Source organism: Zonotrichia albicollis, chromosome 4 (genome assembly GCF_047830755.1).
Source record: "Zonotrichia albicollis isolate bZonAlb1 chromosome 4, bZonAlb1.hap1, whole genome shotgun sequence".
Classification (NCBI taxonomy): Eukaryota; Metazoa; Chordata; class Aves; order Passeriformes; family Passerellidae; genus Zonotrichia; species Zonotrichia albicollis.
In genome coordinates, this window is record NC_133822.1 from 37,719,007 (window position 1) to 37,741,141 (window position 22,135).

The window sequence follows — 22,135 nt, forward strand, 5'->3', positions numbered from 1 at the left end:
TAGAACACAATCATTTTGAACAAATTCTAAACTGAAATTTCATCACCAAACTGCCCATAAAATCCTGAAGCGATTCTGAGAAGATCTTAGCATGTTGTAACTGGGTCTGTCTTTGAGCAATACACAGTATCTGAACAACTAAAAGGGGTCGTGCATTCTGCTCCTATGGTGATACAACATCCACAAAAAGAAAACTCAAATACACAGGCAGCAGCCTATTGAGAAACCAAGAGAATAGTCTGCTAGTAGGGCAATTAAATTTAGAGAAACTGATGAGCAGCTACGCAGTAGGAAAAAAAAAAAACCCAAACAAATATAACATCAAGCCTTCTACATGCAAAATGCCCAAAACACCCAAGTGTCAACAACATAAAAAACTCCAAACAATCTACCTGCCTTGTTTCTTCCCAGAGGAGATGGCTGGTTAGACATATCTCCATAAAGCTGTTTTATATACTCCCAGAAAGAAAGAGCCAAGAGTACCTCTTCACATTGTGTCTGATCTACAGAATCAAAATGGCACTGAAAACCATGGGTCCCACTGGACTCCTCTCTTCCTTCTAATCCTTTATGAACATAATTCTAAATCCTGAAAAGTCTGGGTTTAGAAACAATGTTCTTGTTAAATTTCTATGAAGAGTTAACCACCAACGAGAAATATTTTTCTTCATTTACAAAGCAGTATGAGCCAGCTAACAAGAGGTTTTTGATGAATCACAGCAGTCATAATTACAATTACATGAACAGAAATCTGGGAATAAATTTCCATATATGATTTTAATGCTTCAATCAATAAAGCATACTGTCTGTCTAGAAGTCAAATATGTAGATGAGTTAGAATTGAACTAGATGAAAGTGTGAGAAAATGAATATTAGATAGGAATAGCATTTTCTCTAATTCTGGATAATGTTCATTATGTTTTCCAACACCTTATGTGGCACCTTTCCATGTTGAACACTGGGCATTGTCTTCATTGAATGACTTCTGACAGTAACACCTTTAGTGATCAAGCCATGGCAAGGAACTGATTGTGACACATTGTCTTTTTCGAAAACTGCTGGATTTTGGCTTTGTTTCTGCTTTTGCAACTCCTAAAACTTAATCCATTGAAAATGCATTGTTCCATGATGGGACTTTTAAAAAAAGTGAATCTAAGGCAGTCAAGATAAAAATAGCTTCATCATTGACAATACTGAGCCTTTCTTTATTTTTCAAGTCTTCCAGTTAACAATCCATTTTATAGATAAATATATCAGAACCAAAGCATGAGGCCAAATACAAAGAGGATGCATAAACATTCGTAAGTCCTAAAAATTACTGTCCAAATATCCTTGAGATATCTTGTGCTCTTATCAGTTCCACAATTGTGTTTTCCTTCTTGGAATTTAATGGTATATGTCAAAATATTTTCAATATTAGCTTCAATCAGAAGAAAATATCTCAAAGCCAGTCTCTGAATATCTACAATTTAGAATTCAATTATAATTTTCACTATCTCTAAAATCACATTCAATGAATACAAAGACCATATAGGCTTTGAATTCATGCAAAATGATAAATCCGTCTCTGCTTTCTTTCTCATTTTCACAAGTGCAAGATACTATAAATGTATGAAATGTATGAAAATTCTATTTTTTTCCTCCCTTACTGTGCTAGGGCATAGCTCATTTCATCTCATCTCCTTTATTCTAAAACAGTAATTGTTATTTATGATGCACAAAGTCTACAGTTCATCCTTTCAATAGAAATGAACATGTATTGTCTGTAAATGCAGGACAACATGATTTTCTCAGTAAAAAAGGATTATGCACTAGGTTTTACTACGTGCTGATGGATATTATGGGTAAGACTGTGACCCAGCTCTAATCCTATCCATCAGAAGGGCCAGGAAGGAGAACATCTGCCAACCTGCATACAGCCAAGCCATCAGCCAATTTTTCACAAACTTGGCCACAGTAATTCACAACAGTCCCTTCTTTTTATTAAAGATTCTTGTTCAGCTTGCAGTCACTTGGCATGACCCACTATCAGCTTTCTTGCAGACACCATCCCATGCCTCAGTGGTATTTTGCAAATGTACTGCTTACTGAATTGCTTGCTGACCTAACACCTTGTCAAGCTTCAGCTGACTTTGGAATTTAATATAAAGTTCTTCACAGGACCCTGTACATATAAGAAAGAACAGCCCTTCAGATCACACTAATCCTATCCTCCATTACAAAAGCACAAAAGACAATCTTCTACTTAACCACATTTCACATGAAATAAAAATACCACTGCATGATGGAAGAATATCTCAAAAGAACATGCATTTCAGGTAAGTGTTAATAACTTTATTGCTAAGTTTTCTCTGAAAGTTAAACTTTTCTGAAGATATTACATAACATGAGTAATGCAGTAATTGAGCTTATTTTTAACTGCGCTTATTTTTAATTGAGCTACTCAGGTATTGAACTTAAGGCTGTCACCTTTAAATGACTTGATATATTAATGTAATAAATTTTAAAAGTCTTTCTAAAACTTTCATCTGCTTAGATGTGCTTTGTAATCTGCTTCTTCCACATATGTAATGCATGGAGAAGTTCTGGAGTGTTTACAGCACCAGCTAGCCCTAATCCCAGCAGAACCAGCTTGCTTTTTTCAGGCAGGGAGCAAGACCAGTGAAATACAACTGTGGCCATATAGCTAAATAAATAAACCTGGGTGGTGAACTCATGGATGAGGATGAAGCCCACCATGCCTGCCCCAGACTCTGGCCGTGTGGCTCAGACAGGCTCCCGTGGGCAGCTCAAAACCTCACAATTATGGATTGCATAAAAGGCGAAAAGAAAGTCCCCTTCTGACCTGCCCTCCTGCTTCCTACATGCAGTGTGGGAACACTCCCACACTCCCTGGTACACTTTTGGATCATTATAGTCAGCCTTGGTAGAACCAACTGGATGGTGGTTGGTTTTTTTTTTTTTTTTAGTTTTCCTTGATATTTCTGCAGTTTGATAAAAAGTGGCTTTCTCTTGCCAGTCCATCGGCCTCCTACCTGAAAATCTGAAATCTGCCCAGAGACTCAATTTCTCTGGATGTAAGCTCCTTCTCCCAGTCTAAGAACTACTTCGGACATAGAAAGCTCAATTCTAAAATGCTCTTATTTTGATTATTTCAGAACGACACACCAGAGCTACCATTTCAGGGAAAATGTCAAAATTCCACCTAATGTACAATATCAGTACAATCTCCCCACTGGGGAAATTCCAGTGGGAAAAGAAATTACATATTCCTTGGATCTAACACATACCAAAAACAGGATATAAGATAATCAAGCTGAGGACTGAGAGAAATAAGATATGACTGTTAAAGTTACATTTCACTGAACTCTAATGTGTGAAGTATTTTCTTCTTTTAATGCACAAACAACTGGTTTTCTCCTTCTCTGTTCTGTTACCTCACTTTGCTTTCCAATTTTAAAAATATTTCTCACTAAGATTCTGAATATGCATGAAAAGGCAGTCCAGAAGAAGAAGAAAGAAAAATAATATTTTAAGTGTGAGAGAAATGTTGGCAAATTGTTAACTAAATATCTACTTAGATGAAATCTAGTGATATCACAAGTATTACCACCAGGCTCTATCTAGTTCTCCAAGTCTATTTTAAGCCAGCATTATGATGAGATTAGTTAGCATGCAGCATCCTTATAAAAAATAAAATTAAAACCACCAGGGTCATTTAACTTCCTTTTGCATATAAAAGTCCCTCTAACTGATTCTTGTAAAACCTTATATTCTATGGTAACATCGCTAGAAGCTGTAAAAACTCACCTTTCTCTTAGCTGAGGATGCTTCTTAAAGGCAACTTCCTATGTTTGGAAACTCACTGTAACGGTTGCCATGGTGATTAATTTTAAAAGTGAAATTCTCCCTTTTTAAAGTTTTTTCTTTAAAGAAGAAATGTGCTAGGGCTCAGCTCTCAGCAAGATAAATGGGAATGAAAATTCCACCTTAATCCTGAAGATTAAAGGACATAACCTCTGAGTAACTGCAACTTCAGAAGAAGAGATGTTTTCAGAAAAATTTTGGAAATATCTATTTTTACCTAAAAATGAAAGAAAAAGTACATCCATAGGCAAAAGAATTGAAGGGAAAAAGCAACATTTTCTAGTGGTCAGATGTAGCCAGCAGGCTAGGTTATACTACTGATAGGATGGAGGAAAGGCAAGGAAAGAATGGTTGGGGTAGCTGAAACTCAATAGAAAAACTGGCAGTCAGCTAGGGATAGTGACATTGTGTGGCAAGAGAAAGAAGTGAAATGCATCCCGAAAGAGAAGGCTAGAAACCAAAGGTCACTGCTGAAAAGCTCTTTACCTAAGGCATTGTCCATTTTATTTCCATGGCTCAAGATGTAATTTCACATGGGTGTTTCCATGTATCAACATCTCCTCTCCCCAGTGATGTGCAAAGCTACATTAAACCTTGGCTGTCTACCCAGCTGTGTTAGCTGTCAGGGAACAGACAACTGCACAGCTCTGTTCCTGCACTGGGAGATGGAAAAGCACCATTTCTTCTCTAAAACACATACAATTTTCAACATTACGTCATCCAGCTTGCCCCTGCATAAGCTGTCACTGCAGAAATCACCGGCAAATTAAACTGGGAAATGTTGTGCCAGTTCAATACCCAGGCAATTTATGGCTTCTTTATTCACATAAAGATCACAGTACTGTGAGACAGCTGCATTATTCATTATGTGTTTAATATTTTATCTCTCCAGGCAAAAGTATCTGTACATGCACAAATAAAATGTCTGACGTAGACAGAGCCAATTTTAATACAAAGAATCAAATTTGTTTCAGAGACCTGCTTGACCTTAAAGCTCTATGGTTTAAATCAACAGAAGGAAAACCAGGCTGAGACTTATGTGGTGCAGTGCCTGGGCATTACTCATTTTACCTTGAATAACTATCCAAGAAAGCCTCTTTACTTGAGCTTATCACATCAGTGATAAGACCACATGGTAAATGTAAGATAGTCTAAGTTATATAGAATTATTTTTCACTCAACACATATGGTCATGATGGTAACAAAAGAAAACACCTTTTTAAAAATGGCAGAACATGCAAATAATTACTATTACTTCTTTGCCATTATTATAAAGTTTAGTAAATCCATGTGCTTTGTAATTATCTATTAGGACTTCTAGGGAAAAAAAATTCCTGATGCATGGCATCAGAGTTACAGGTATGAACATAATGCAAATAGAGTAGGAAACAGTCACCATCTCATTCCCCAGACTCCAGAGCAGCAATGCTACTCCTAAATTAGTGCTCCCCACACCTTTTTGCCTTCTCTTGCAGGGACAGATCACACCTATTGGCACCTGCACGCTCCCTAAAGAAAATTTGGCTTGTTTTTACTGTCCCAGAGATCTGTGTTTTTCAGGACACGGATTTTAAGCAATGAAAAATCAATTTTCTGATCAAAGGGAGAACAGTAGTTCAATGTGCAAACAGCTAGAGTGGTATAAACATTTCAAGGCTGTCATCTCTGTCATTAACAGGTACATTCATCCTTTTACCCATTAATCTTTATAGAGAATCTACTTAGCATAAACTGCAAATTTTCTTCACACTCTGTCTTGAACAAGGATTTTTGTAAGAATTATGGAGACAAGCCACACTCCAGACAGTCATCCTTAGGAGTTTCAACCTCCTTAGGTACTCATAGCAGAGAAATTGCTGAAGGTTTCCACAGAGCACCAATAGCTCAGAACAAAGCTGAGATTGACCACACCTAAACCACCCCATGATGTGTCTTTGAAGGCTATGTTCAGGAGTAAGCTACAGAGAGTAGTGAAGCATCCATCATTTGTGTGCTTGGTACCTTTTTTTCTTCACCTATGTCTCTGTCCTTTCTTGTGACTGCCATTTTCTTTAGGCCATTATTTGCTTCTCATTTATTCAACATGAGCAAGCTGCAGAACAGTAAAGGGATCTTAAATAGAGTATTTGAGAATTTCTTTGGAGCCTGAAGTTGGAAGTGTGTTTTTCATCTAATAAAAGGCTAAATGAATCAAATAAACTAAAAGAAAATGTAGTGGGTTTAGCTGAACCTTCTCTTTCATCACCCTTGCTCAAGCTGATGATGTTTCCCCCATGACATCACCAGTGTGTTAGTACCAGCTCCTTGCACTAAAACAAAAAGCAATTCAAGGAAACCCAGCACACAGAGGAAGGGAGAATGGCACTGGGGGCAGGTGACTGAAGAACCAGCTTGGGAAATCCCTGGGCCAACACAGGCAGACACACATGCCATCCCAGCATCATATTGTGATTTCCCTCCCCTCCTTAAGATGTATCTGATATCTTCCCAGAAGCTTGCCACCCAGACATGAAGGTACAAAGCAAGTGAGGACACAGTGGCTGAATACAGTGTCTGAAACATTTGAACACACATTAAAAGTTCTGGACAATTTTTGTTGCACAGAAGGGGACTAAAAACAGATGCTGGATTGTTTTACCTTACTCTCAAAAAAGAGGGAAAGACTCAGCACAAGAAACAAACACATTATAAACTTGGAGGTTCCATGCTATAGATAACCTTGGAAAAACAAAGGAATCATTTAATCAGAGACAAAACCCTTGTGGATGTTTCCAGCACTGAAGGCAGCATTTCAAAGACAAAATCTAAACATACATAAATACTTCCAGATAGGAAGGCCACTCTGGGACTAACTCAAAATGAGGTGTGTTAATGGCACAGGATAAGTAGACTAGGCTTAAACTGAGAGAGCCCAAAAATAAGAAAAGAGGAATGAATTTGCCTGTCAAGGGAGAAAGATACAGCCTATTCCCTTCTGCCAGTGTTTCCTCATTAGCACTGAACAGTGGCTGTCCAGGCTCTTCTTTCCAATCCAGACCATAGTTGTACCTCATCCTTTCCAGATGGGAGTGAGCTGCAGTGTGAATGCAGCAAAGAACAAAGTATTCAGCACTACCAGAACAAGCTGTCAGCAATTCAGCTGTTAAATTTGCAAATTTGCTATTAGACCAGTATGACCAATTAGTTTTCTAGCTGGATGGGGGACTCACTGAAATGTAATCTCCTGCAGCGCTGTTAAGTGGCACAATTAGCCTGAAGAATGGCGGCCAAGCATTATTATATGTCACAGAGGCAATCTGTGACTGCTACACAAAAATATGGCCCCTAGGATAGCCATGAAAGAGCAGAGTGCCTTTCAGTGTCTGCAGAAGTAGACATGGGGGACACCCTCCACGTGGCACAAATGCAGGGTAAGCCAAGGTCTCAGAGCAGTTCTGGCAGATGCCAGCAAGATGGTGCCCTCAAGGTGCTGGGTGATTAGAGCTCAGCAATAAGTCTGCTTTCTCTCTATGCAGCCCAAGCCTCATGAAACACTTGGTTGTATTAACCACAGAGGAGTCATTAAGACTGGTCTGACAGTAATGCAATCACACCTACTGAGACAGTCAACAGCCTTCCAGACAGAGGGTTTCAGGGAGGAGACCCTGAAAGGCTGGAAGGCTTCACAGTCCTGAAACCAGGGACAAAGTTCTGAACACAAATTCCTAATTAGTAGGAAAAATTCCTATCCAGAACCTAACAAAACCACAACACCCTGTTTACCCTAGGATGAAATTATCACTTCCTGTGGTGAAGTCCCATCATACTGAGAAAGGCAATGAGACTCATCAGTATATTTGACAGAGACTTCACAAGTAGTGCTGACTTAAATCTGTTTTAAACATCAGCCAGGGTCTAGAGGTGAAGTGTAAACTGAACCAAGTGTCAAAGCTTCAGCAAGGACACTAGCAGGAGAAATAGAGCTGAGGTAGAGACAACACAGGAGCATGACATTAAGTTACATTCAAATCTCTACAGGTATTTCGAGAACCTCAAGGGGGGTAGGTCTGCCTAGCCATCAAGCATCAGGTATCTGAGGACATGTGAAAGACTCCAGCCAAGTCATCCAGGAAATGCTCAGACCAATGAGGCAAAAGGGCTCAAATAACAATCAGTTACATCTGTGCATCCTTCACAAAGCTTAGCAGACTCTGAGGATGCTCAAGGCAGCTAACACATGGCAGTGAACGATGGGGATAGTCCAAGGCCTGGCACCAGACATTTGTCTGGGTTAACGAAGAACCAAGCAAACCAGTAATCCTATCATATTACTTTATGATTTATACTAGTGAAGACCTCATCCATGAACAAATCAATACTGAACCACTATGCCAGAGAGGCCAACCATGGCAGCCTTAGCCCATAGCCACTAGCTCAGCACACATAATAGCAGTCCTGATGAAACAGAAGGCCTTATCCAGAAACTGAAACTTCTTGCTCGTTGCAGACAATAGAAATACCAAGCAGCATGAACTTTCTGCATTGCCACACCATTAATCCTTATAACAGAAGAAAAAGATTGAGCTTCTGTCAATAACTTATCATGCCATGCTGAAGGCTAAAGGTAACCTGGGGAAATGGCAAAAATTAAGTGCTCTAACAGGCAATCAAAAATGTTCACTGTGTGACTATGCAGATAGCAAGGGGCAAAATCTACGTTCTGTATCTCCTTCTATCTGCTGAGAGATGAGGCCTCCCCTCAAGACTGGATTCGTCTAAGCGGACTTGAGCACTATCCCAGCAGAATTATGGAATGACATCCTGAGATGAACAGCATCTCATGAGAAAAGACAGGGTAAAGCAAAGTAGTATATCAGTTTACCTGCCCTAGGGCATGAGAAATGCTGGTATCATACGGTGCAAATTGAGGAACAGAGCAGAGGGGGGCTTCATCAGTCTGGGAAAAGTCAGAGAGGGTGTGCTCACTTTCAGTGGCAGAAGGCATGTAACACAGCAGGTGACTCCTTCACATTCTTAGACCTGGCCAATGCAAATGCATTTTGATCCTTTGGCTAGAAATATCATGTGTAAACAGAACCTTTTTCTAATACCCGACCTAAACCTCCCCCAACACAACTTCAGGCCATTCCCTTGTGTCCTGTCGCTGGTCACACAGAGAAGAGATCAGTGCCTGCCCCTCCTCTTCTCCTCACAAGAAGTTTTTGCTGCAATGAAGTTTTTCCTCAATCTCCTCCAGGCTGAACAGAGCAAGTGACCTCAGCCATTCCTCATACACCTTCCTCTCAAAGCTCTTCAAAATTTTTGCTGCCCTCCTTTGGATGTTCTCTAATTCAGGCCCATGGAGGGTCAATGGGAAGCTCCCCATTTCCATACAACCCAGCAGAGAATCTTTAGGATGATAGACAGAATTTCACTGTATCTCTGAAAGATGAAGTAGAAGTGGTAGATTATTGAGAACTTATTTACAGAAATTTGAAGCCTAGCATTTGAAGCCTGGGTTTATCTATGAAGCATTAGCAACCTCTGGCCTCAACAAAAGAGTAAACATTTTCAAAATAATACCACATCCATCCAGCAAAGACAAAAATAAAAATAGAAACCTGTAGCAACCTGCATACCACTTGAAGGGAGAAATGGATCTTATAGAAAAAGTAGGTTTAAGACTGATCAGTCTACATATATCTCAGTGGATGGCACTGCAGCTATGCATCCAACACCTCTGCAAACAGCTAATTCAGGGGCACAGAGTTACATGACTCACAAACAATGCGGATTTTCTTTTCCTTGCTGGGAAAGATGAGAACATTACTTCTACATATACAATACAATTTTGAAGTTATTAAAAGAAAAGTGAGCTTAAATTTTCTCCTGCTGTGTTCGACTTCTGTAATTAGTCATTCTTGGTTCTCTCTAGTTCTCATTTTTTCTCCCTAGGTATTTAGTAAAAGAAAAATTCTCCTTTCCTGCTTTTATATTTGCTGATGACTTATCAAAGACAATAGAAAGTATGTAACCTCTAAAATTCAGTCATGTATCTACCAGCTCTGGAGCCTGCAATACATAGTGTTAGAGAGAGTAAGAATAAACATTCTCATATTAAACATTACAATTATTATTAATATTACTATACAATTGAAGCAAATATAAGAACAGATGTAGAATCCATTCACCACAGATTCCCCTAACCAGGTTTACCTGAAATCACGAGAAATCACTACAAGGCAACTTAGCACAAGAAGACAAGAAGAAACAACAGTGAAGGTGATTTGTCTGTCTTACACAGCTGCCTGTGGAAGTCACCCACCTTCAAAGCTGAGAGGGGCAGATCCCCTCCCCAGAAACAGAGGGAAAATGCAAAGAAAAAGAAGGAAAGGTCCCTGCCAATTATTATGTATGTTTAGTAAGAGACTTGTTTGGGAGCCTGTTAATCATTTTTCACTCCCAAAGAGTAATTTTTCCCCAGCAGAGTCACGCCATAAGCAATGTCACATTGTCACAGATGATGCAGCACCGCTGACATGCTGTAATTTTCTCTGAATGCAGACATTTATGGTTTCATGCTAACATACCTCATGCTGATGGTATAATAATCTTGACCTGCAGTTTATACAAGGAAAAAAGAAAGTAGTAAATCACTGACAAGTGACCCTAATAGCAAGTACCCCCGTTTGCCAGAGAGGCTCTGCTCTTGTTGTTGATGACACGTCCTGTTAGCCAGCTCAATTGCAAACGACGTGTTTTAAATGTGAAGGTGGCAGTTTCACCTGGAGGTCTCACTGCCCATTACCCAGAAGAAATATGCCATCAATGCAGCAAAGACCTTGCAAGGAGCTGCTGACAGGGAGGGGCAGCCCTGATTCAGGCTGATGCCACCGGTGTTGTGACATTGAGCTGAGACAACAGAGGGCCAAACCAGCCCCGAAATGGGGAGAGCTGGGGTCTGCTGCTCTGCCCAGGGGATGAAGGGGTGGAGTGCAACCTTATTTCTGAGAAGACATCTCAACCTGAAATGGTGCTGCTTCATGTCCCCATGTCTTTCCTATCCAGGGCTTGGGGAGAAGCACAGAAAATAAAACTGGCTGTTCCCTCCTGCAGTGCTCAGTGACTGCCCAAGTACCCCAGTCAGGAGCCAGCCCCATCCTCCTGGCACTCTGCTGTGCTCATTTCTAACTCATGCTGCATCATCTCTGGGGCTGCTTTGGCTTCCTGGGCAGCTCTGCCTCTTGGGAGCCTGATACCCTTTTGCCACTCAAAGATTTTCCTTCTTTCAAAAAAAGCCTTGCATTTCACTTGTTCTCTGTCTCATTTCAGATCCCTTAAAATGTACATTCCTCCATTTCCTTTATCTTTGATCTTTTAATTAATCGGGTTGCCTTTGTTCAAGTGCAGTACAATGTCTTTGCAGCACTGTTTTTTGTGATGTATATTTAATTCTCTAAAGCCTTCTGGAAACAGCTTATTTACAGGACATCATATAATTATAGGAAGGTTTTTAGATTGTGCTGGAAATGAAGCTGTCATTGGGAAAGTAGCTCTGAAATATGCTGTGAATTTAACTCTCTGTTTCAAGTATTACATCCAGATACAAACAACATCTAAATGCCAAAACATGAATATAAATTTCATATATAAAAACAATTTATTACCAAAAAGAACAAAAACATCCTCATATAACTGCCCTCAGTAAAGTATCTATTAATTACATTTTAAAATCAGAATCTGAAAAAAAACCAAACATTTCTAGCAGGTGCTAAACTTTGTGTTATTCACAAATATTTCAGTATGCTGAGTGTTATTTAGATATATAATTTAATGAAAGCAGATGCCTGCTTCTCCTTTGACAGCTGGGAAATAGCACTTCTGGGACAAGTATAACACAGGACAAATCTGTTCTGAAGCCTTTGTGGCCCACTCCTCTCCTGATATGCAGGGAAATCCTTAGCCACCAAATCCATACACAACATATGTCTACCTCAGGCTTCCTGGCTTCCAGAGAAACCTCACTTTTTTTAAATGAAAAAAAAAAAAGAAAAAAAAAAGAAACTTGCTAAATACCCCCTCCCCTGCAACCCAGCCAACAAACAAAGAACTCACCCCAATACAAAACAAACCTAGAGAATAAAAATCATCTATTAAAAATCTCTGTCCTACCCATGGGAAATTAATCAGAAAACAAAACCAAAGCAGAACAAGGATTTTTTTATGCCTCTCTCCTTCTGTGTATATACTCTTACACACCTTTGGAAAAAACACACACACACACACACACACACACATATATATATATATATATATATATAACAAGTCATCAGTCATCATAAATATTACTACAGTAGCAGTCATACTTGCCATCTCTACAAAATATAGTCACAATGATATTCTACACCTGACAACATTAACATTCCTGACTAGGGAACACTATGGCAAGAAGGAAGATCTGCCAGGCTACAGCAAAATGTAGAACACTGCACAATTACTTCAGGGTAATCTGTTTCGAAAAACATTGCAAAAATAATGACAAGGAAGGTAGAGCAACGCTTCCAAACAAAACTACAGAGCATCCAAGAGCTGAAGGTTACCCATAAGGTTGTTAACTTGCGTGGCCCTTGGCAAAGGAGACCATTTCTAGTGACATGGCTTTATTCAACATAGAGCTTTTGAGCAACATAGAGCTTTTGACTGCAAGAAAAGTCATTTCAAGACTGAAAAATATGCAGTGTGTAAATAAGCTTGCATAAGCTGATAAAAATATAAGACCAAGAGAAATCGGGGAGGGAAGTGGGGTTAAGAGAGATATGCAGGATGGGTGTCTTGCCAAAACTGGGACCCTTCCTACAAATGTAGAACTTGAAAGGACAAAAAGTCGCTCATTTTGTACTAAGAAATCTGACCCAAAAGACCATTTATACAAGACATCCTTTCTTGAACACATATTTTTCTCTAGCACTATTGTATTTCCCGCAATACTGTTCCCAAATCTTTTGCAACAAAGTTCAAATTTCCTTGTGAAAAATTCTGTTACCTGTAGGCTATGATACACAATGAACTAATGGAGCCTTCTTCACTCATAAGTTGCCTCACAGAGGAAGATTCATTTTAATTTGAGTGGAGTGATTCTTGACTACATAATTGCCACCTGAGATGCTTCTAGAATGATTTTACTATACAGTTCTTAAAAATGTCAGTGCATCGCTTATCCAATTCTACACATGTTATAAAACTTTTCTTCAGATTCACAATAGCAAGGCAGAGGTAATAGAAGATACTGAGCCTATACAAAACCTGAAGACAGATAAAAGATGCCAAGTGAACTAACCCTTTTGTTGTCAACACAGATCTGAATTCAAATGTCATCAGAGGTTCCTTGCAAGGAGTTTAATGTCATTTACCACCTTATACCCTTAGAATCCATCCCTTTTCTTGTTTAAAGCACATAAGCTTTGCTAATAATTTTACTTAAACCTGTTTGGTTTTACTGAGTTGTCACCAGCTTTTATTGGATGAAGAGTTTTTGAAACTATCACTGAAAATGTGATCACTCTATACCAGGCAAGCACCTTTGAAACAGTGAGTTACATTTGCCTAAAAGACAGCAGATTGTTGTACAGTGCTGTAGTGAAGCATGTGAGTGACTGCAGGTGCAGCCAAACTCTCACAGAGATGCTCCACTGCAACCTTTCATGAAGACACAGTTTCTGAGCTCACAGCTGTTCTCGGATGTAGTAAGGGATATTTAAAAAGTAAGACATAAGAAAGATCAAAGTCATTAAATGAAATAAGGTTACATAGTAACTGGAGCTCTTTTAAAGTACCACCTGGACACATGCGCCCTAAAGAAGCCTCACACCTTGCAAACTGGAAACATTAACAGGAGTCAGAGCACTAATCCTAGCAGACACAAAGCATCACAAGGACCACAGACATGTAAGTACACCTAGCTCAGAGCCTGACAGCGTGCCTGGATCCAAAAGGCCAGAGTCTAGTCTGACGTAAAGCCGCTCTGCAGCACCATAAAAGATACTCTGAGACCTTGTTTGTTTAACAGGAGCAAGAGGCTATAATGACATTAAAATGGTGCCCAAATTCTGGTGCTGTAATGGTGCCCCAACAGCACCAGATGGGTGATGTGTAGCTATGATATTTTCTGAAAAATCTTTTCTTTAAGATTTTTTCTCCTGAGAAGCCAAGAGGCCTCAGGAACAAAATGTAAACAATGATTATCTGCTGCTGTGGAATGCAACATGTGGATCTGTGATTGGTCTCATAGAGTTGTTTCTAATTAATGGCCAATCGCAGTCAGCTGGCTCACACTCTTGTTATCATTCCATTCCTTTTCTATTCTTAGCTAGCCTTCTGATTAAATCCTTTATTCTATTCTTTTAGTATAGTTTTAATATAATATATAATAAAATAAAAAATCAAGCCTTCTGAAACATGGAGTTAACATTCTCGTCTCTTCCCTCATTCCTCAGACCCCTGCAAACACCGTCACAAGTGATGCTTGTGTTGAGCTGTCTTGCTGTGGAGTTAAGCAGGTGACAACTTTTCAGGGAAATACAAACCTTGCTTTGCCAGGGCCAGGACCAGAGCAACACAGGAAACTTTACTCAAAGGAGCTTGCAACATCACCAGGCTCTCCTCTACCTTCTCTATGGAGAGACCAAATTCATGCAGCTGCTTTAACCCACCCTGGAAATCTTCCAGGAGAGATGGCACAGGCTGTCTGTTCCCAGGCAGTCTCCTCTAGCATCTCACTCTCCTCATGATTAGAAAGTTTTCCTTCATGTCTGAAGCTCCTTTACTGCAGGTTAAGGTCTCTTCTCCTTGATCTCCTTGCAGTGGACAGAGAGATCAGACTTTCCTTTCCTGTCTGCACCACCTCTGCTGTAACCTTACAGAAGGGACAAACATGCTCTCTCTCAGTCTCCACTCTGCCAGACCAAGCACCAGCAGCTCCTTGGCTGAACTCCTGCACACCTTGTTTTCCAGCTGCTCTCTCCCAAAATTTCTTCCATCAGCTTTTCCACCTCCTCCTAGAAAGGGACTGCCTTAAACTAGGCAAAATACTACAGCTGAGATCTTCTGTGTGCCAGCAACAGAAGGAGGATTTCTCCAGGTATCTTCCACACAGCAATCCTCCTCCTACACCCCTCTATGTTGCCTGTTTGCAGCAGTACAACATTATTGGCTCACACTCAGTTTTTGTATCACTGTAACTCCCCCACCCCCAGATCTTTTTCCAGCAAGCAGCCACTTCTTGTTCCCCATCCTCCACACTTGCAGTTTATTTTTTGTGCCTAAATGTGGTCATCCCAACTGACTAGCATCCAGCTTTTTTCCAGACCATTTTTGTTTATCATGGCTATCGGGGTTTGACTCCTGCCCTTCAACATTCCTGCAGCATATCTAACAGGTCTGTGTAATGGGTAAATGTACTTAGAATTGAACAGATATAAAAGATGTAATGGAATAGCATATTGCATATGCCAGAGATTGTGACGTCCTATCAGTAATTGCCTAGCACCAAACTCCAGCTGACCTCTGTGAAAAGTTCTGTGCTGCACAACATTTCAGGGCAACTGGCTTGGCATCTATTCTGTGCCTGTTCTTTTTCAGAACATTCTAGTACAATATTGCATCTTGTAAGAGTTTCATGAGCATCAGGCTTCAGCAGTTTGCAAATGAGTGCCATGAAAGACTCTGTGAAAACCACTACTGAGCCAAGAAATATGTCAATGATTATTTCTCCCACATCCAGTAAACGTGATGTTCTCTCACATGAGAAAATCAGATGGCTTCCATGAAATTTCTTCTTTACATAATCTAAAGACTGCTGCTCATCTCCTTGTTACCTTCTAAATATGAATCAACAGCTTACTTGCTCAGTAAATTTTCCTGTTTTTTATTTTCAGGGATTAATCCCAAACTAACTAGTTAACAAATTCCAGGCTTCTCTTTCTCTTCCTTCACAAAGGTGCTATTTATTCCCCCCCCTTTTTTTTTCCTTTTACCAGTATAACAGTCCTGTACTCTATCAATAATTCTTTAACATGTTAGGATCAAATTAGCTCCTCTGCCTGAACAGTAGAACAGGCAAGCTGCCTTGGCAGTATTGTGCTTTCCCTCTCATTACACTAAATAACTCTTTTTAATCCGGTCTCTCCTCTTGCTCTTGCTTCTGCCTTTGAAATTTTCTTTCTCTTAGTTGTTAAAATGTACTCACTTTCTACTAGGATTCCACACTTGGAAACCACTTGGTTTGAAACATCTAAAAGGCATTTTATCCTGGCTTTGAAGCACTTTGCTCAGAGGGGTCTTTACTTAATTTACACACAAGTCTGGCCCTTAGCCCTTACCTTGGAAGTGCCAGAATATTGAGACTGGAATTTTAGAGATGTTTCCTTTGAATATTGAATTGCCCTTCAATGTAACCTTACCTTGTGAGCACCAGAACCTGGGATGTGGGGGAGGGAAGAGTTTAAAAATTATCTTTGCTCTGTTAGAGAACCCAGCAACATTTTGCTGCTGAAGTGAATGGGGACAGGCTGAAGGGCCTCACTTCTGTTGGAACAAGATCTCAAGAAACTGTAATCTCCTCAATTAGTTTCTATTTGTTTCATGAGGCTCTAACTGCTGAATTGGACTTAAATTTGCAAATAATTTAAATCAACATAAAACTACATATGCTGTCATTTAGTTTTGTGCAAGTAAATCTGAAATGTTTGCTTTTTGCCTCTTTTTCCTTTCTCAAAGCACTATTATATAACTTTTCCTTTGCCTATGAATTAATTCTGATTTTTAAGGTTTTCTGTTTCAGCGAAACATGGATAGCTTTTCATCAAAGCAGCAAAGACATACCAATCTGTCAAAAAGCATTTATTACAAACCAAAACTTTGCTAGAAAGAAAATTTTCTCAAAAACAATTCAACAGAATTTATATTAAGATCTTGTTAACATTAGCAAAACAACATTTCTATAATGGTATAAAAAAATAACTAAACACTTGAGCAGATGCTTCAGAGAGGCAAAAATATCTGGCAGAAAAAAAATGGAGGGATTTTTTAATGTAATCTGCCCTCTCCCTTCACCCTCACTTTGCTGCTGCCACTCATGTATCAAATAACAAAAAGCCCAACTGCTCACAGATGCACAGATGAGTTTTGCCCAGAGAAACAGCTGTTCAGTGCCATCTCTGGTACTTACTCATCTGCAGCTTTTCAAGGCACAGGCTAGCACTGTTCTGTTGCTCATAACAGAAGAGACAGGAGCTGAAAGAGGCATTGTTTGGGGTTTTTTACATAAAGAATATGGGGCTTAAGTGACTGTATGAGAGTGAGGAAGGTAAGTATGGAAACATCAAGGTTATCAGTAGAGAACAAAAAGCACTAATCCCTGGTTTGACCTGAATTTTTCTAATGTTGGATTAGCTTAGATATTTTGCATTAATCTTTTTCACCAGACATTTTCATTCTGTGATCTGAGGGTGCCTGGTTTTGCACAGCTTCTACCTTCATTACCTTATATTAACTTAAAATTATAGATCTCTATTGCCAAAGAGATAATGGTCTTCTCTATTTATCTATTTTACTTCCCACTAAATTGGATACTACTTGCCTTCTGCAATGTTATATGTAACCTTCTATTTATCTACAGCCAAGCTGCCTGAGGGAATAAATTCTTGTTCCTCCCAGGAAGATAGATGTGCTCCCGGCAGTACATGGACCATTTAATGAAAAAAAAATTACTACTATAATTACAAGTTTTCAGGACTTTTTCAAAACCCTATAAATGTTTTCTTTGGCCATTTACAATGAATAATTAAATAATTTCTAAGTATTTCAAATTATTTCCTTGGAACAGCATGTAGAAGAACAAATTATTTTGTGTCAATGCATGAAAAATAATACAGAAAATGTTCTTTTGGGAGATGTTGACTTGGCTGATACTCAGCCCTGTTGTCAAAAATCTTCATGAATGGATTGCAGGATAACCAGTATATTATGAACATTGTATGCCTTACATTGATCACAGATAACTCCTTGGTGTGGGACTTTGGGGGAGCCAAGCTGAAGGTGAACGGGACCAAAAGAATGAATGAGAGTAGATGAATCATTTGCCAGACAAGAAAGAAATAACAGATACAGTCTAACAGCAGTATTATTACCTTTGTGATAGGCTAAAAATAGGGCATTTAATAATTCACATTTCTTTAAAAAAAAAAACAACTAAAGATGTCAATTAAGAGGATATATACTGTAATGGAAATTGGAGTTTCTGAGAGATGATGCTATTTTTCAAGAGTTACACAGCACAAAGAAATCAGAGAAATAGAATATTTGCCAAAGTGCCTATATTTTCAATACAAGTGAATTTCCAATACAAGTTTTAGCTATCAGAGGAAAAATGGAAGGACCAGCTGGTAGAGGGTGTAAGAGAAACACCAGCAGTGCCAAGCTTTCCTTGGCTTCTCTCCCTTATAACCTGTGGCCTTTTTCTGCAAGCACTGCTCTCCCCTGCCAAATAGTGTTACTCACCAAAGCAAGTTGTAAATTTTAGAAGGAAAAAACCAAAAAGGCAATGTCAGGAAGCCCTTTCTGCAAAAAAAATGTGGAGGAAGCAGCAAGGTAAGTCCCTATTGCTGTAGTTAGGGGAGCAGAGGGACAACATAGTGATGAAACACCTTTCTTTCCAGTGTTTCAGCGTACTTCATGGATCAGCATTTGTTTTGCTATTGAGTAGAGGTGAGAGGGAGCTCCACTGAATTATGGTGCCACTGCTTTAAGTTCCAAAGAGACAAATACATTAATGCTTTAAATAAATATTTAAATTTATTTCAGTTTCCAGCTGATTCAAGTTGCTACTGGTTTTCCTCAATCCTGCCACAAATACATGATCTGCTCAGATCAGCAGGGTCACCTGGCATTCAAAAATACTGCGCTGAAAAGAATATAAGCAGTATCAAAATCTAATAATCTCTTATGCATTAAGAAAAACCTCTCTTTTCCAGTAGTTGCTGCAAAGTTACTCATAACATCGTTTTAAGCACCTCCATGATTGCTATCTAGATGTCTTTCCAGCTGTGGGAACTTCTGCAATGAGCATTATAGTCAGTGTTAACAGTAGCACAAATATTCTTAATGTTTATTCCTAGCTTACCTGCAATTTTTACTGGAACCTTTCTCTTTTTATCCAAATTTCCTATTATTTTGGGGGTTTCTTCTGAGTCCAACATCCAGATAAACTAAATTGCTATAAGACCATAGAGTTGAGAAGGCATTTTGGAGCAGTACAGGATAACCAACACATAGGGGAAGGTTGAAACCCAATCTACATCCCACAGTTCTGTCAACAGGAGCAGCAGCTGATGCACTGTCCCTCTCCTGGGTGACACTTGGGAACAGCCCTGTTCCTGCCTTCTCAGGTGGACTGTCAACTAGCAGAGTCACAGTCATTGCTGACAGCAGCTGCCACACTTGGACCCTCAAAGCCAGGACCTGAAAGTAATTTGTTGTTAACATATAAGAAATAGGACTTTCAGAAGGTAGTGCTACCGGCATTTGCTACAGAGGGCTAAGGAAATTCCATCTGCTGTGTTGTCCCAAATACTGCTGATTTTGTATCCAGTTCCTGGAGATCTGTTTTGGGCATCAGGTCAGTTCACTCAAATATGGGTGAGCAAGGACAAAGGACATTAAGAATATTTGGTACAAAAAGCAGCAGGCATTTTCCAACTAGCCGAGGTCCGCAGCAACTTGCAGCAGGAACAGCCAAGCAGAAAACACATTTGTATTTTTGGTTTTTCTGCTTCTTGGTTTGGTGAGTAAACCCAGCACATTCAAAGTTCGTTTCTATAAGCAAACAGATACAAAACTGGGAGAAGCAGCTGACTCCCTCAAGGGCAGGGAGGCCCTGCAGAGAGACCTCAACAAGTTAGAGGGCTGGGCACCACCAACTGTATGAGGTCCAACAAGGGGAAGTGCTGGATTCTGCAACTGGGATGGAACAGACAGACTGGCAAATGAGGCACTGGAAAGCAGTGCCATGGAAGGGGACCTGAGGGTCCTGGTTGATAGCAAGTTGAACATGAGCCAGCAGTGCCCTGGCAGCCAGGAGGGCCAGCTCTGTCCTGGGGGACATCAGGGACAGCATCACCAGCTGGGCAAGGGAGGGGATTGTCCCCTCTGCTCTGCACTGGGGCAGACTCGCCTCCAGTGCTGTGTGCACTCTGGGCACTACAAAAAAAAAAAGATACTAAGAGAACATCCAAATGAGGAGAACAAAGATGGTGAAGAACCTTGAGGGGAAGATGTATAAGGATTGGCTGAGGTTACTTGCTCTGTTCTGCCTGAAGGAGACTGAGGGCAGACTCTGCAGCTTTCTCAAGAGGGGGAGAGCAAGGTCAGGCATTCTTCTCCATGGTGACCAGTGAAAGGACTTGAGGCAATGACCCAAAGTTGTGTCAGGGGAGGTTTAGGTTGGGTATTAGAAAAAGGTTTTTCACCCAGAGGGTGTTTAGGCACTGGAACAGGTTCCCCAGGGAAGTGATCACAGCACCAGCCTGACAGAGTTCAAGAAGGGTTTGGATAGTTTCAGGCACACAGTATGACATCCTGACCTAGGGATGGTCCTAGGTGCAGGGTCAGGAGTTGGCCTCAATGATCCTTGTGGGTCCCTTCCAACTTAGTATATTCTGTGAACATGGATCTGCTACACCAATCCCTGAAACTGACACCAAAGCTGTAAAGCAAATGAAAAAATACTTCCAGAAGGATTCCTTGTCTGTGAGAGGAATTGATGCTGCTCTCCCAATACATGCTGCAGACTAGACAGGTATTAACCTCACCTTGCTATTTGTATTGAAGACAATGGTCCCATTTCCCCTAAGATCCCATGACCCTCTAGCCTTGCAGACTTTCCATATACATTTATAAGTCAAACTTGTCTTTCTTAGAAACTGACTCTCAGCTTAAAACCTACAAGTCTGAAAAGGCCCTGGGTAACCTGTTCCAGCATAGCAGCTCCCCATAGGAGTGTTGCCTCCATACATAGAACAAGACAGACCAGTGTTCACAGCAAAAGAGGCACCATAACAAAAAGCAGAAACCCAGAATTCCCATTCACAGTGCCAGGTAGCAAGGGTTCGGTATATTATCTCCCATCACATTCATCTTTCCAATAGGCTTGGTCTTCCAAACTCATAGACACATCAGTAATTTGGCTAACAAAAAAACCCAGAGAAAATAGTCACATGTAGAAGAAATTGCAAGCTGAAGCCCATTATTTAGCAGAGTACACAGCTGGTAACAAAATCAGTCATTTTTACATTGATGAGGAAGGCCCTTGAGCACCAGGCCTGCTGATATTAATTTTTTTGTTTAATTTTCTAGGACTCAGTTTATTTCCTTGAATTGCTTAGCTTTTGAGACTAATTAAATAATAAAATTGTTCTGTTTGCAAAATTGCAGCATGTTGCTTTCACACAATGCAAAGAACCAGATGGGTATTTGGTTGCTAAAGTCAGTAGTTGTTTTTTGTCTTGCTTTTGCTTAAGAAATTGCTAATTTATTGCTAATTAATTTTTAGGGCACAGTTTTTTCAACCTAAATTTGCATGAGTACTTCTTTTCAGACTACAAACTAGATTTCTGATACCCTCATTACAGAGTTAACCTCTCTTTTGCAGGAGTCTGTGGACAACTCTTAGTGCTTGAATCTCTTGGAAATCAGATAATTTACTTAATTTCCAAAGATACACACCTGAGATCATTGTTTTCCTAAAATGCTGTCCCAATCAAACAATAAGAAAAAGACCCCTCTGCTGTTTTCAAAGGCATTTACCAAAGTAAACATTTATCCACTTGTTCTTCAACCTCTAGTTTTTTACAGTGCTAACACACCAGTGCGTTGAGAGAAAAACCCTGCAATGTGATGCTAATCCTTTTGCTGGAAGTACAAATGAAAATGAGTATTTTCAAATCACTATCTGGCATTTTTTTGACCAGAGTCATAAAAAAATCTTACTCCTGAGAAAAGAAAAGATGGGAGTACTTCACTGACAACATAATACATGTGTAATGTGAACATAAGAATATACGAATAGGTGAGATACCTTGTGAGATTTCTAATAACCTATGGTAACCACATTTTTAAAAAGACATCAAAGAATTACGTCAACCTCATGAAATAATGCCATAGAAAGACATACCGCTTTTGTTCCTAGTATTAATCAATCCTAGAGAGGTATTTGTGTCAGTGCCCACAGAAACCG

At 39.8% G+C, this 22,135-nt stretch overlaps 1 protein-coding gene across 9 annotated transcripts in view; it reads right to left on the reverse strand.

Moving 5' to 3' along the window:
* ANO4 (anoctamin 4) overlaps window positions 1-22,135 on the reverse strand; it is a 180,173-nt gene that overhangs the window by 131,789 nt on the left and 26,249 nt on the right. Inside the window, exon 1 of one of the 9 annotated variants that reach the window (XM_026798034.2) lies at window positions 3,811-3,866. The exons of the other annotated variants lie outside the window; for them this stretch is intronic. The gene's annotated coding sequence lies outside the window, so the exon portion shown is untranslated. Of the gene's footprint in view, window positions 1-3,810; window positions 3,867-22,135 lie in introns of those variants that run through there. 9 annotated transcript variants of the gene reach the window in all.